The sequence below is a fragment of the Lampris incognitus genome, chromosome 5 (genome assembly GCF_029633865.1).
Source record: "Lampris incognitus isolate fLamInc1 chromosome 5, fLamInc1.hap2, whole genome shotgun sequence".
In the NCBI taxonomy this organism is placed as follows: Eukaryota; Metazoa; Chordata; class Actinopteri; order Lampriformes; family Lampridae; genus Lampris; species Lampris incognitus.
In genome coordinates this window covers 3,898,627-3,911,094 of record NC_079215.1, presented here as the reverse complement: position 1 = coordinate 3,911,094, position 12,468 = coordinate 3,898,627, and the positions used below count along the sequence as shown (strand labels likewise).

At 48.1% G+C, this 12,468-nt stretch overlaps 2 non-coding genes across 2 annotated transcripts; one reads left to right on the top strand and one right to left on the bottom strand.

The window, feature by feature from the left end:
* Positions 1 to 6,961: 6,961 nt before the first annotated feature.
* Positions 6,962 to 7,034, bottom strand: trnak-uuu (transfer RNA lysine (anticodon UUU)). Its single transcript has one exon. It is a non-coding gene; the product is annotated as a tRNA-Lys (tRNA).
* Positions 7,035 to 8,245: 1,211 nt separating this feature from the next.
* Positions 8,246 to 8,337, top strand: trnar-ucu (transfer RNA arginine (anticodon UCU)). The gene is given in 2 exon segments: positions 8,246 to 8,282; positions 8,302 to 8,337. It is a non-coding gene; the product is annotated as a tRNA-Arg (tRNA).
* The last annotated feature ends 4,131 nt before the right edge of the window (positions 8,338 to 12,468 follow it).

Sequence of the window (12,468 nt, the reverse complement as noted above, 5' to 3'; positions counted from 1 at the left end):
TTTCAATGCTTTGTGAAGCTCTGCCCAGAAAGGTCTTATCACCGGGCACTCCCAGAATACGTGCCAGTGGTTGGTTTCCTGAAGTCAACACTGTCTCCAACATTTGGTGTCCCCCTCCATCAATACTTTCTGTTTTGGTGTAATAAAAAAATGGAATAATGCACCTCCACTCGAACTCCCGCCTTATGTGGGAGTTGGTGCATTTCCACTGGAATTTACATACATCAAGCCAATCCTCATTTGATAAAGTTACCTTCTTTTACCCATTTTTCTTTAATGTATTCTGTAAAGTGGGACTTTTTTTTTATAAGGCCTTTATAAAACCTCGCGATAACACTTTTATTTGAGTCTTTTTGATAGGCACCAATAAATATCCTCAGTATAGGGTCATTAAAGTCTGTTTTATCTTTAATGTCATGTTCAAAATGATTACGTATCTGGAGATATCTATAAAAATCAGATTTTTCAAGATCATATTCTTTCCTCAAGTGTTCGAAGTCTTTTAAGTGTCTCTTTTCTGTTAGGGCATAGAATGCTATTATTACTTTTGAAATCCAGGACTTAAATCTATGATCCATTTTATTAGGCTTGAACTCAGCATCATAGGTACACCATTTAATTATCTGTAGTCATCAAATATATATATATATATATATATATATATATATATATATATATATATATATATATATATATATATATATATATATATATATATACACTACCGTTCAAAAGTTTGGGATCACCCAAACAATTTCGTGTTTTCCATGAAAAGTCACACTTATTCACCACCATATGTTGTGAAATGAATAGAAAATAGAGTCAAGACATTGACAAGGTTAGAAATAATGATTTGTATTTGAAATAAGATTTTTTTTACATCAAACTTTGCTTTCGTCAAAGAATCCTCCATTTGCAGCAATTACAGCATTGCAGACCTTTGGCATTCTAGCTGTTATTTTGTTGAGGTAATCTGGAGAAATTGCACCCCACGCTTCCAGAAGCAGCTCCCACAAGTTGGATTGGTTGGATGGGCACTTCTTTGAGCAGATTGAGTTTCTGGAGCATCACATTTGTGGGGTCAATTAAACGCTCAAAATGGCCAGAAAAAGAGAACTTTCATCTGAAACTCGACAGTCTATTCTTGTTCTTAGAAATGAAGGCTATTCCATGCGAGAAATTGCTAAGAAATTGAAGATTTCCTACACCGGTGTGTACTACTCCCTTCAGAGGACAGCACAAACAGGCTCTAACAGGTACTATTTAATGAAGATGCCAGTTGGGGACCTGTGAGGCGTCTGTTTCTCAAACTAGAGACTCTAATGTACTTATCTTCTTGCTCAGTTGTGCAGCGCGGCCTCCCACTTCTTTTTCTACTCTGGTTAGAGCCTGTTTGTGCTGTCCTCTGAAGGGAGTAGTACACACCGGTGTAGGAAATCTTCAATTTCTTAGCAATTTCTTGCATGGAATAGCCTTCATTTCTAAGAACAAGAATAGACTGTCGAGTTTCAGATGAAAGTTCTCTTTTTCTGGCCATTTTGAGCGTTTAATTGACCCCACAAATGTGATGCTCCAGAAACTCAATCTGCTCAAAGAAGTGCCCATCCAGCTAATCCAACTTGTGGGAGCTGCTTCTGGAAGCGTGGGGTGCAATTTCTCCAGATTACCTCAACAAATTAACAGCTAGAATGCCAAAGGTCTGCAATGCTGTAATTGCTGCAAATGGAGGATTCTTTGACGAAAGCAAAGTTTGATGTAAAAAAAATCTTATTTCAAATACAAATCATTATTTCTAACCTTGTCAATGTCTTGACTCTATTTTCTATTCATTTCACAACATATGGTGGTGAATAAGTGTGACTTTTCATGGAAAACACAAAATTGTTTGGGTGATCCCAAACTTTTGAACGGTAGTGTATATTGTCGCGGGACTGGGTTTAGATGTTCTTATATTAAGTAGTTGGAGGCTGGGAATTATGGTGCGACAACACAGTCTCTGGCGTTAATTAGCCGGGCTAGGCTACGGGTTTAGCAACCCACCTTGCACTGCTCCTGCAGTCTGCAGACGATGACGGACGCTGGCTAGCCTGGCTGGGATGGTCTCACTCTGCAGACACTCGCGCTGTCACTGGCTGCACACTCTGATCTCTCTCTGGGGGCTGGTAATCACTCTTACTGGTTCTATTATGGTTGTCGCTGGTTAGTCACTGTCTAGCGTCAGCTCAGTCGAGGTGTAGGAGTCAGGAATGTTACGTCTGATCGCTAACACGTTATGCTAAGCTAACACTGTGTGACAGTCTGTAAACCACTATAACAACTAACCCACGCTGTGCTGTGCAATGGATAACATAGGCAGCACGCACGCATTCCTAAGTCTCTTCTCATTGGCTAACAGGGTCTCGCGTTACTTTAGTCAGACTGTCTGTCGGTCACTATCTGTCAGGGAGCTGTCCCGCAACACTACCCCCCCTTTAGATTGTTGAGTCCCTTCAACATAAAGATAAAATAACTCTGGGAACTAGAGTCGGAATTACACCCGGGACAAAACACCCGGCACACAACTAGGCCCGGAACTAAGGGCGTCAAAATAAACTGGTTGGGTGGTCACTATTAAAGTAGGACTCCTGTGACTAGCCTAGTAACCCCCTAAGTCAACTAGTCACGTCCGTCAAGATCAGTCTCGAACAGAGTCCCGGAGCCAGGCAGGCGGCCGGACTGGTCTGCCCCGTCTAGTGGTGGGGAGGGGCAGGGGCTCAGCAACGTCTGCTTCGGCTCCCTCTGGGTCAGGGGCGGAAGACTGCCCGCCTGGAACACGGGCTGCGGCCTCTCGGCGTCGAGTAGTGGTCGGCTCCCCTGGAGAACTGCTGGCAGCCAAGGGCGGAGACAAGGAGGGAGACACCTGGGCGCTCGTGGGGCTTTCATGGGGCTTTCGTGGGGCTTTCGTGGGGCTTTCATGGGGCTTTCGTGGGGCTTTCGTGGGGCTTTCATGGGGCTTTCGTGGGGCTTCCGTGGGGGGGCCTGATGTGTCATCTTCCTCATCGGGGAACACGTCTTCCAGACGTAGGTCGAGGTCGTCATCGCTCTCGAACCCCTGATCCTCCGCCAGTCCACCGATATCCTCCTGTCGCTCAATCTCTTTGTCGTCCGCTGCCTCTGTTTCCGGATCCTCGAGGTCTTCTCCTGGTGTACTCGGCAGGTTCTCTCCTGACGCCGGAATCTGCAGCAGTGCGTGCCGCCTCCGCTGAATCCAGATGGGTACTTCCTCGGCGAGGTAGGGCAACAGTCGGTCATGGTGGAGGACTCTCTCCTTCCTGCCCTTTTGGACACGGTACAGGACGTTTCCCATCTTCTCTGTTATGAGTGCCGGGCCTCCCCACCGTGGCTTCAACTTTGGCGATTGGCCCTTCTTTCGCGCGTCGTCCCTGACATACACCAGATCTCCGGGGTGGAATGTGCGTCTCTTCTTCATCTCCTCGAACGCCTCCTGCTGGCGATCGGTCCAGTGGAACTCTGTTCCTTTACTCTGAAGCTCGTACAGCGGGTTGCAGATGAGAGAGAAGTTGCGGACGAAGCGTCGGTAGTAGTTGCACAGCCCAAGAAAGGCCTGGAGCTCCGTGATGTTGGAGGGTGGACTCCAGTCTTCCACTGCCTTCACCAGCTCGGGGTTGGGAGCGATCCCCTGTCCGCTCACTATGTGGCCCAGGAAAAGCACTTCGCTGCGCAGGAGATGACACTTTGAGGGCTTCAGCTTGAGCCCGCTGGCTTGGACCCGCTCGAGGACGATGGCCAGGTTCTTCAACCCATCTTCAACACTGCGGCCAATGACGATGACGTCATCTAGGTACACGAGGAGGCTCTTCCACTGCAACCCGCGCAGGACAACCTCCATGGCCCTCTGGAAGGTGCCTGGCGCGTTGCAGAGTCCGAAAGGCATTCGGGCGTACTCGTACAGGCCATAGCGAGTAATGAAGGCCGTCTTGCATCGGTCAGCAGGATGGACTCCAATTTGCCAGTATCCACTCTGCATGTCTAACGTGGAGAACACGGTTGCGCCTTCCAGGGTGTCCAGACACTCTTCAATCCTTGGAAGCGGGTACGCGTCCTTCAGCGTCAGTTCATGGAGTCTTCGGTAGTCGATACACCATCGAACGCCTCCATCTTTCTTCCTCACCAGGACCACAGGTGAAGCCCACTCAGACGTCGATGGCGTTATCACTCCAGCCTTCAGCATTTCCTGGAGGTGCTGTTCCTCCTCTTGCTGGAACCCCAGCGGTGTGCGGCGGGCTGCCTGGCGTACTGGGCGTCCCTCTCCGGTGTCGATGCGGTGCTGGACAGCATCAAAACAGCCCAGGTCGTCGTTTGCTGCTGCAAAGACCTCCTTGTGCTTGACCAGAAGCTGCAGTAGGGCTCTCTGCTGCCCCTCTTCGAGCTCCTTACTGGCGGCTGCATACAGGGATGACAGATGGTCTGGTAGATCCAAGGCTGTTGCGGACTCCAGCCGTCGCACTGACACTTGTTCCTTCTCCGCCGGGTTCGTGGGGTTCGGCTCTAGGGACGGGGTTTCCTCTGCCTCAACCAACACGCCCAAGCAAACACCTCTCCTTAGGGTCACTTCGCGGGGCGACAAGTTGCATAGTCGCACAGGGACTCTCTTGGCAACGTCGACTACTACACTGCCTGAAGAGACTCCTTCTGCAAGGCCAGTGGGCTCCAGGACGGCAGAAATTCCTGGCTTTGGGCCTTCCACTAGACCCCAGACGTCGCGTTCGCTCTCCGCTGGTAAAGTCGAGGGGCACTCCAGCAGTACTCTGGAAACCGTGTACTCTCCTAGCGACCTGCCTATGACGACAGTGCCGATCGGTTCTCCATCAACGTGTACTTGTCCTCCGACCGAAACTGTGACTCTGGCGGCTAGCATAAAGTCCAGACCCAGGAGAAAGGGGTCGCGGATGGGTGCGACGTAGACGTCCCAGTCCTTGGTCTTACGGCCCAAGCGGATGGTGACTCTATACTTCGGAGTCTCGGTCATTTCTTTCCCCTCCTCCGCGTTCCTCAGGACGGCAGTCCCCACACTTGGCTGACCAGCTAGCTCCAGCTGACGGAAGGTGTCTTCAGACATGACGGTCGCCTCCGCGCCGGTGTCCACAACGCACTTGAGTTCCAGTTTGTTGACCGTGATGGGCACTACCAGACTAGGACCATCTCCTGCTGCTCGGTTTATGCGGGGTGCTGGCTGGCTATCGGCCTTTTCCTTGACGTGAGGGCTCGGTGATTGGTAACGCCGCTGCCCATTAGTGCTGCTCGCCGGCCGCTCTAGAGTTCTGCCCCGTTCCTCCTTCTTCTGTTCGGCTGTGTCGGATGTCAGCTGCGGGGGGGACGGTTTCCAGGAACGCCGCATTTCCTGCAGCAGCGCCGCTACCTCGGCTTTCAACTCCTTGATGTCAGCATTTAGGTCGGACTGCGTCGCGCCGGTGGCCGTCGATGTCGGGTTTGGCGCTCCCCCTTTACGCTCCGCTGGAGTACTGGTGACAAGGGGTTTGGGATGGTGACTTCTGTTGCGGCCATCCGCTACTGGGCCGACATTCTCCATTCCCGGGGGCAAAGCATATTCACGGGGTCTCACATCCGGTCCGTCTGGACGGGGGACCAGTGGAGTAGTTAACTCCATGTCCTGCACCTCCAATGTTGTAATGCTATGACTGGCTCCATGGCCACTATCAAAGCCCTCCTGATAGCCATTGAATGGCTGCGGGGAACTAGGGAGCGGGTGGAGTCCCGTGCTCAATTGCTGCACAGCGGGAGGTTGGGGATGTGGCACAACTCGCCCGACAAGTACCCCTTTAAGCATGCACTTCACCTCCTCCATTGATTGTTCCTGCTTTTCTTGGTTAAGGAGGGACCGCTCAAACATTTGGGCTAGACGACACATCTGCTTTTCCATTTCGCTTTCCACAGCGCTATCCTCTCCCCCCCCTACAGCACCGTGCTCCACGTGCTCGATCTCCTCAGTAGGTTCCAACATCATCTAGATCACATGCAACGATGGCCTTGATAAAGTGCTACTGCACGTAATTAGCCGTTTGCTAGTTAGCAAGGACGCTAACGTAAATAGCAATAGCACCGCTATTCTGTATGGAGACAGAATGCAATCCAATTTCACCACTTCTGAACACCACTTGTCGCGGGACTGGGTTTAGATGTTCTTATATTAAGTAGTTGGAGGCTGGGAATTATGGTGCGACAACACAGTCTCTGGCGTTAATTAGCCGGGCTAGGCTACGGGTTTAGCAACCCACCTTGCACTGCTCCTGCAGTCTGCAGACGATGACGGACGCTGGCTAGCCTGGCTGGGATGGTCTCACTCTGCAGACACTCGCGCTGTCACTGGCTGCACACTCTGATCTCTCTCTGGGGGCTGGTAATCACTCTTACTGGTTCTATTATGGTTGTCGCTGGTTAGTCACTGTCTAGCGTCAGCTCAGTCGAGGTGTAGGAGTCAGGAATGTTACGTCTGATCGCTAACACGTTATGCTAAGCTAACACTGTGTGACAGTCTGTAAACCACTATAACAACTAACCCACGCTGTGCTGTGCAATGGATAACATAGGCAGCACGCACGCATTCCTAAGTCTCTTCTCATTGGCTAACAGGGTCTCGCGTTACTTTAGTCAGACTGTCTGTCGGTCACTATCTGTCAGGGAGCTGTCCCGCAACAATATATATATATTCAAGCAATCAATATATGGAACAACATATGACTGACAGAGGGGGATACGGAGGACAGGAAGAGATGGAAACAGATGATCTGCTGTGGCACCACCACCACCACCAACGTGGAGCACCCACCTGGGTGATGCACGGCAGCCATTTTGCGCCAGAACGCTCACCACACAGTAGTAACTCAGAGGAAAATACAGGCTGAGCCGTACGACTGCGAGGAAACATCACAAAAAGGTATAGCGCCCGAACAGGGACTTGAACCCTGGACCCTCAGATTAAAAGTCTGATGCTCTACCGACTGAGCTATCCGGGCTCTACACGGTGCAGATACCACGGCAATTTGTAAAGACATTTTAGGATTCATATGTCGCCAGAATACACAGATTATTTTATAATCGACAGATATTTATGTCTAAAGCCACTCTGCCAAGTCAATCATTATCATCATTCTTCTGTAACCGCTTTATCCCCAGATTTAAAACAGAGGGTTTTGTCACGGTTAGTTCACAAGCCTGCTCTTTTTGATCACTTCATCCACAAAAGACCATATATTGGCCATTGAGCGTTCGTTACTGTAACCCGTAGCTGGGAAAAGCAGTCTGGTGACCACGTACACAGGGCTCCTATTACGGAATTATTCACAGATGTCGAGGTGGCAAGAAGGGAGAACGAACCGTATTCTGTATCACAACAATATCTATCGAATGACACGTGCTTAATGTAACACACTGACCCGCAACTACTCTTCTTTCCTTTCTGTTGTTCAAAGACTCATCAATGAGAATTTGGTAACACTTTCTATGAAGCTTGCATCTATAACGCCCTATAAGCATCTATTGCATCTATAACGCCCATACTGCCCTATAATGTGTATTACGGTGACTAACGGCCATGGCTGAAGACTGTGAAATAAGTTTTCACCATTAAGGACCTTCATCACTGTTGTGAGAAAATGCAACGTTTGGCATCATTGATCCCTGGAGAAAGAGAAGCAAACGATTTAATTTCATGTTAAGAGCTGTTAACAAAAAAAGCACTTCTTTATCAACCAGTCTTGAGCATGCATCAAGACAGAACATGTCTTTGTTTCGTATATTTGCCATTCTTTCGTAGCGTCACACTGATTTAGTCTTATCGTTTTGTCAGGCGAGCAAATTCGTTTACAAAACAAAAAACAAAAACGGTCAAAGTGTAAATAATGTCTAGTAATATTATGACCTTTGAACTGTTATGAGAATATATTTACTGTTTTATAGACGGAATTTAAGTAAGGCGTTAACATTGACGAGCACGTGAGCCCTCTGCTGGACTATTGGATGCACTGAAAGGCTCCCATAACGCCGTTCCGCTGCTCCAGGGAAAACAATCACACTGACGTCATCCTGACAGAAGGGTCTTCCCTCTCCAGCCCGGGAAGAACACATGTTTACGTCACGCACAGTCAGCGTGATCGTCTGACCCGAGTGACGCGCCGGGAGACTCTCTACATGAGTTTATCGTGTAATGCAGGCCACGTCAACAGGTGGCTCCGTGGCGCAATGGATAGCGCATTGGACTTCTAGTTAAACACTTGAGCAGTGATTCAAAGGTTGTGGGTTCGAGTCCCACCGGAGTCGCACTTTTTAAATTCTCCCGAGGTGATTACTGTTCATTCTGTTGCACGGCATTACACGAGTATTTATTTCAAAGTGCTTTTCTTTATCTTGTTAGGTGAATCACCAAGGGCGGGGTGATGGTGGACCTCAGTTTTGCAATACTGTAACGTGCATGGATAAGAAGACACGCTGGCCGCTGGCTCGCGGGTCTGACCCTTTAGTCCCCGAATTCGCTACAATACTTTCAAATAAACACGAAGTTTTATAACATATGAATCAATTTTTAAAATACAATGAGAACCCACCACTTACTTTCAAAAGCAAGTGCTCAAGTTCATGAAAAAAACAAAAAGGAAGGCAGCCCAGGTCGGGTAAATCAAATACTGCCAACCCGTCAGTCGAGCTAATACTCTGTAGTGACAGCCAGTCGCGTTCCCATCCACTACCACAAATCCAAGCGCTACCAAGATTTCAACTGGCAACTACCGAGAATTGACCGTCCGATTAAATCTTGGTAGTGACAAATCTGCCAATCAGCGCTCGTGTCGTGGAAAAACAACCAGAGATCGGCATGTCGAATCCTCGTTCGGTCAAAAATCGTTACGATCATAATCTGACTACAATATATGAGTAATATTACATAGTAAGTCGACTAAAGTGGTCAGGGTTTTGGGTACTTTACTGCTGCATAACATAACACTCGTGAACAACTTCACTTTGCTTCTTCTCTTCCTGATATGCGACCCTGCATCTTCTTCTCTACCCCGGCACCTCCCTTCACAGACCCTCTATTGCCCACCAGTAGGTAGCCCGCTTTACTACAATAAGTATTAATAATTTAGTTTTATAAATATGTATGACAGCAACTAAAATTAGAAGTAGCCCTATATAAAATCCAGAGCCAAACCAGTGACCTTACGTATATGATGCTGGAGACAAAGAATATGACAAATATGAGGTTTATTGTTAGTTATCAACATGTGAGGACAGCGGAGTCGCTGCCCATCTTTCGGCGCAGGTTGAAAACTCACCTCTTCAAGAACTACTACCGTTACTTGCTCTTAGCACTTATTGTATTCACTAATTAAAAAAAATCTTTCTTGCGCTTTTACTTTGGCACTGGTTTTGCTCTTAGATGCTTGTTTAGAGAGAAGATGCACTTTTGACCTCTGATGACTAGTAGTCCGGATTTCCTACGTTAAATGCACTTATTGTAAGTTTCTTTTTGATAAAAGCGTCGGCTAAATGACTGTAATGTAATTCTAGGTGCAGTCATCACCTGTGCGGGTCCAGGCATTGCAGGAAGCTGCACAGATGGTAAAATGAAGGGGCGATACATGGGTGGTGCCGGTGCAATAGGGACAGGGAGTACTTGACGCGGTGGAGTCTGGGAGATGACAGGAAGTGATGGTGGAGCCTGTAGGATGGCCTGAGGTTGCTGTCTCCCATTGAGCTTTGCCTCCCCAGCAGTGTTTTGTGGCAGGATGAAAAGGCTCAGCAGAATGGCCAGAATGCAGAGTTGGTCCCTTCTGCACAACTGTAGGAAGCTTCTCAGGTCCTGCCATGGGTGCATCTGGAACAGGGATACCCTGCTTTAGAATCTCTTGTTCCTGTGACTTGCAATGCCTGCTGAACCAAGGAAAACATAAAACAACCGATATTAATAAACATCTACTTAAGCAATAATACACAAGAGGGTGTGATCAATTACTATTCGATCACATGGCTATGATACAGCAGCATGACACAGTTGTGATCAAATAGCAACTGATCACAGCCTCGCAAATATTACTGCTTTTGTAAAATGGCTGCTTCATTTAGATTTACATTCCATTTGCTGAGCTAGTCATCATGTTATGAAAACTGATTAGGACTGGAATGCAAAACTGGCCAATAGAAACAATACATGAAACATGCTCCGCATAAAATATCATGCAAAACATGTATGTGAAACATGACAATGTACTCACCATTGTGTGACTGTTGCAGTATTCACTTCCGGGAGCTGGATGGTGGTCTCACTCATCACCTTAGCATTGGTGATGACGCATTCTCGGATGTGCTTACAAGCATGTGTCACCATTGTGAAGTGTAAAACCCTCACTCCGTCACAGCGCACAGTGCTTGGATAGAGAACACAGAGCCTTGTGAAGATGGCCTCCATCAGAGGTGCAGTCAGGTCACTGGGCAGCACTGTGAGCCCCAAAGAAACACCAGCAATTAATAACAGAATACATTATTAAACATTATGAAGACCCTGGAAAGACTCATCCTGGAGCAGCTTCGGCCTACGGTCAAGCCACACTTACACCCCCTCCAGTTCGCCTACCAGCCCCAACTGGGAGTTGAGGATGCCATCATTTACCTGCTTAACCATGCCTACGCCCACCTGGATAAGCCAGTGAGCACTGTGAGGGTCATGTTCTTTGACTTCTCTAGTGCCTTCAGCACCCTCCAGGTGGCTCTACTGGGTGAGAAGCCGACAGCAATGCAGGTAGACGCCCCCCTTGTGTCCTGGATTCTAGACTACCTTACTGGTAGACCACAGTATGTGCGCTTGCAACACTGTGTGTCAGAGTGGTCAGCAACATTGGGGCTCCACAGGGGACAGTCCTGTCTCCCTTTCATTTCACCCTCTACACCACGGACTTCATCTATCATACAGAGTCCTGCCATCTTCAGGAGTTTTCTGATGACTCTGCCATAGTTGGATGCATCAGTAAGGGTAAGGAGACCGAGTACATGGCTGTGGTGGTAAACTTTGTCACATGGTGTTAGTGGAACCATCTGCAGCGCAACGTGACTAAGACAAAGGAGCTGGTTGTTGATCTGAGGAGGGACATGACACCAGTGACCCCGTTTCCATCCAGGGGGTCAGTGTGGACACTGTGGAATACTGCAAGTACATTGGGGTGTTTCTAAATAATAAACTGGACGGGGCTAAGAACACTGATGCCTCTACAAGAAGGGACAGAGCCATCTCTAATTTTTGAGGAGGCTGAGGTATGAGCCTGTGGTAGCCAGTGCTCTCCTGTTTGCTGTTGTGTGTTGGGGCAGCAGATTGAGGGCAGCGGATGCAAACAGGCTCAATAAACTGATCCGCAAGGCCAGTGACGTTGTGGGGGTGGAACTGGATTCTCTGGCGGCGGTTTCTGAGAGGAGGACGCTGTTCAAGTTATGTGCCATCATGGACAATGTCTCCCACCCACTCCATGACATGGTGGTAGGCACAGGAGTACTTTTAGTGATAGACTCATTCTGCCGAAATGCACTACGGGGCGCCACAGGAGGTCATTCTTGCCTGTGGCCATCAGACTTTACGCCTCCCTCAGTGTCAGACACTTGGAGTTAATGGTTATTGGACTGGTCCTTCGACTTGTTCTACCCTGTCGGTTTTTGTTTGTGCTGTTTATTTTGTGCTGCGGTAGTGCAGTATAGATAGTGTTACGTGCACCATGCTCCAGCATGTTTATATATTTTGTTATTTTATCTTTTATTTCTATTTGTTTCTGTTTTTCTTGTTTCCATTTTCTTGTTACTTTTTTCTTTACTAGAGCGTGAGTGTCTGTAATAGGACCCACTTTGTTACGCACTCTCGAATGAAGACCAGAGACCAGTGCAGCGAAACCCAAAGGCAGGCAGACAGACAGAGCACAGAGAAAACCGAAGGCAATTTTAATGCAGAGGGAAAAAAATAATAAACAAACTGCCACAAAATAACAGGGGAATCTAAGGTGGGGGTGTTGTGACGATGTGTGTGCGCCTGGCTACCAAAGTCCAAATCCGTTGAGCGAGGGGTTGTCCAAGGCAGTCCGAGTCCGTGATCCAGGAAGTCAAGTCCGAAGGGAGGGGTCCAGGGAGCATGCCAAAGCGTGTAATACACCCGCCTGTCCACTGTTGTAAAACGTGTCAGTGTCACGGTTTGCCTCGCCCAAGCGTGAAATGTACACGCATGCATTTCGGTGGGTTGCCAGCAGGGGGCGCTGAATTACTCACCTTACTCATTGTCAACAACTCCCCAAAGACGACAAAGAAGCGCACAGTATAAAATAAGCGCATTATTTTTTAAATGTATTAACGTTTGTTTAAATGATTTTAGGTTGCACATGTGTGTTGTCATGTTAATTACATGTCATTTAGCGGTAGAGAGTT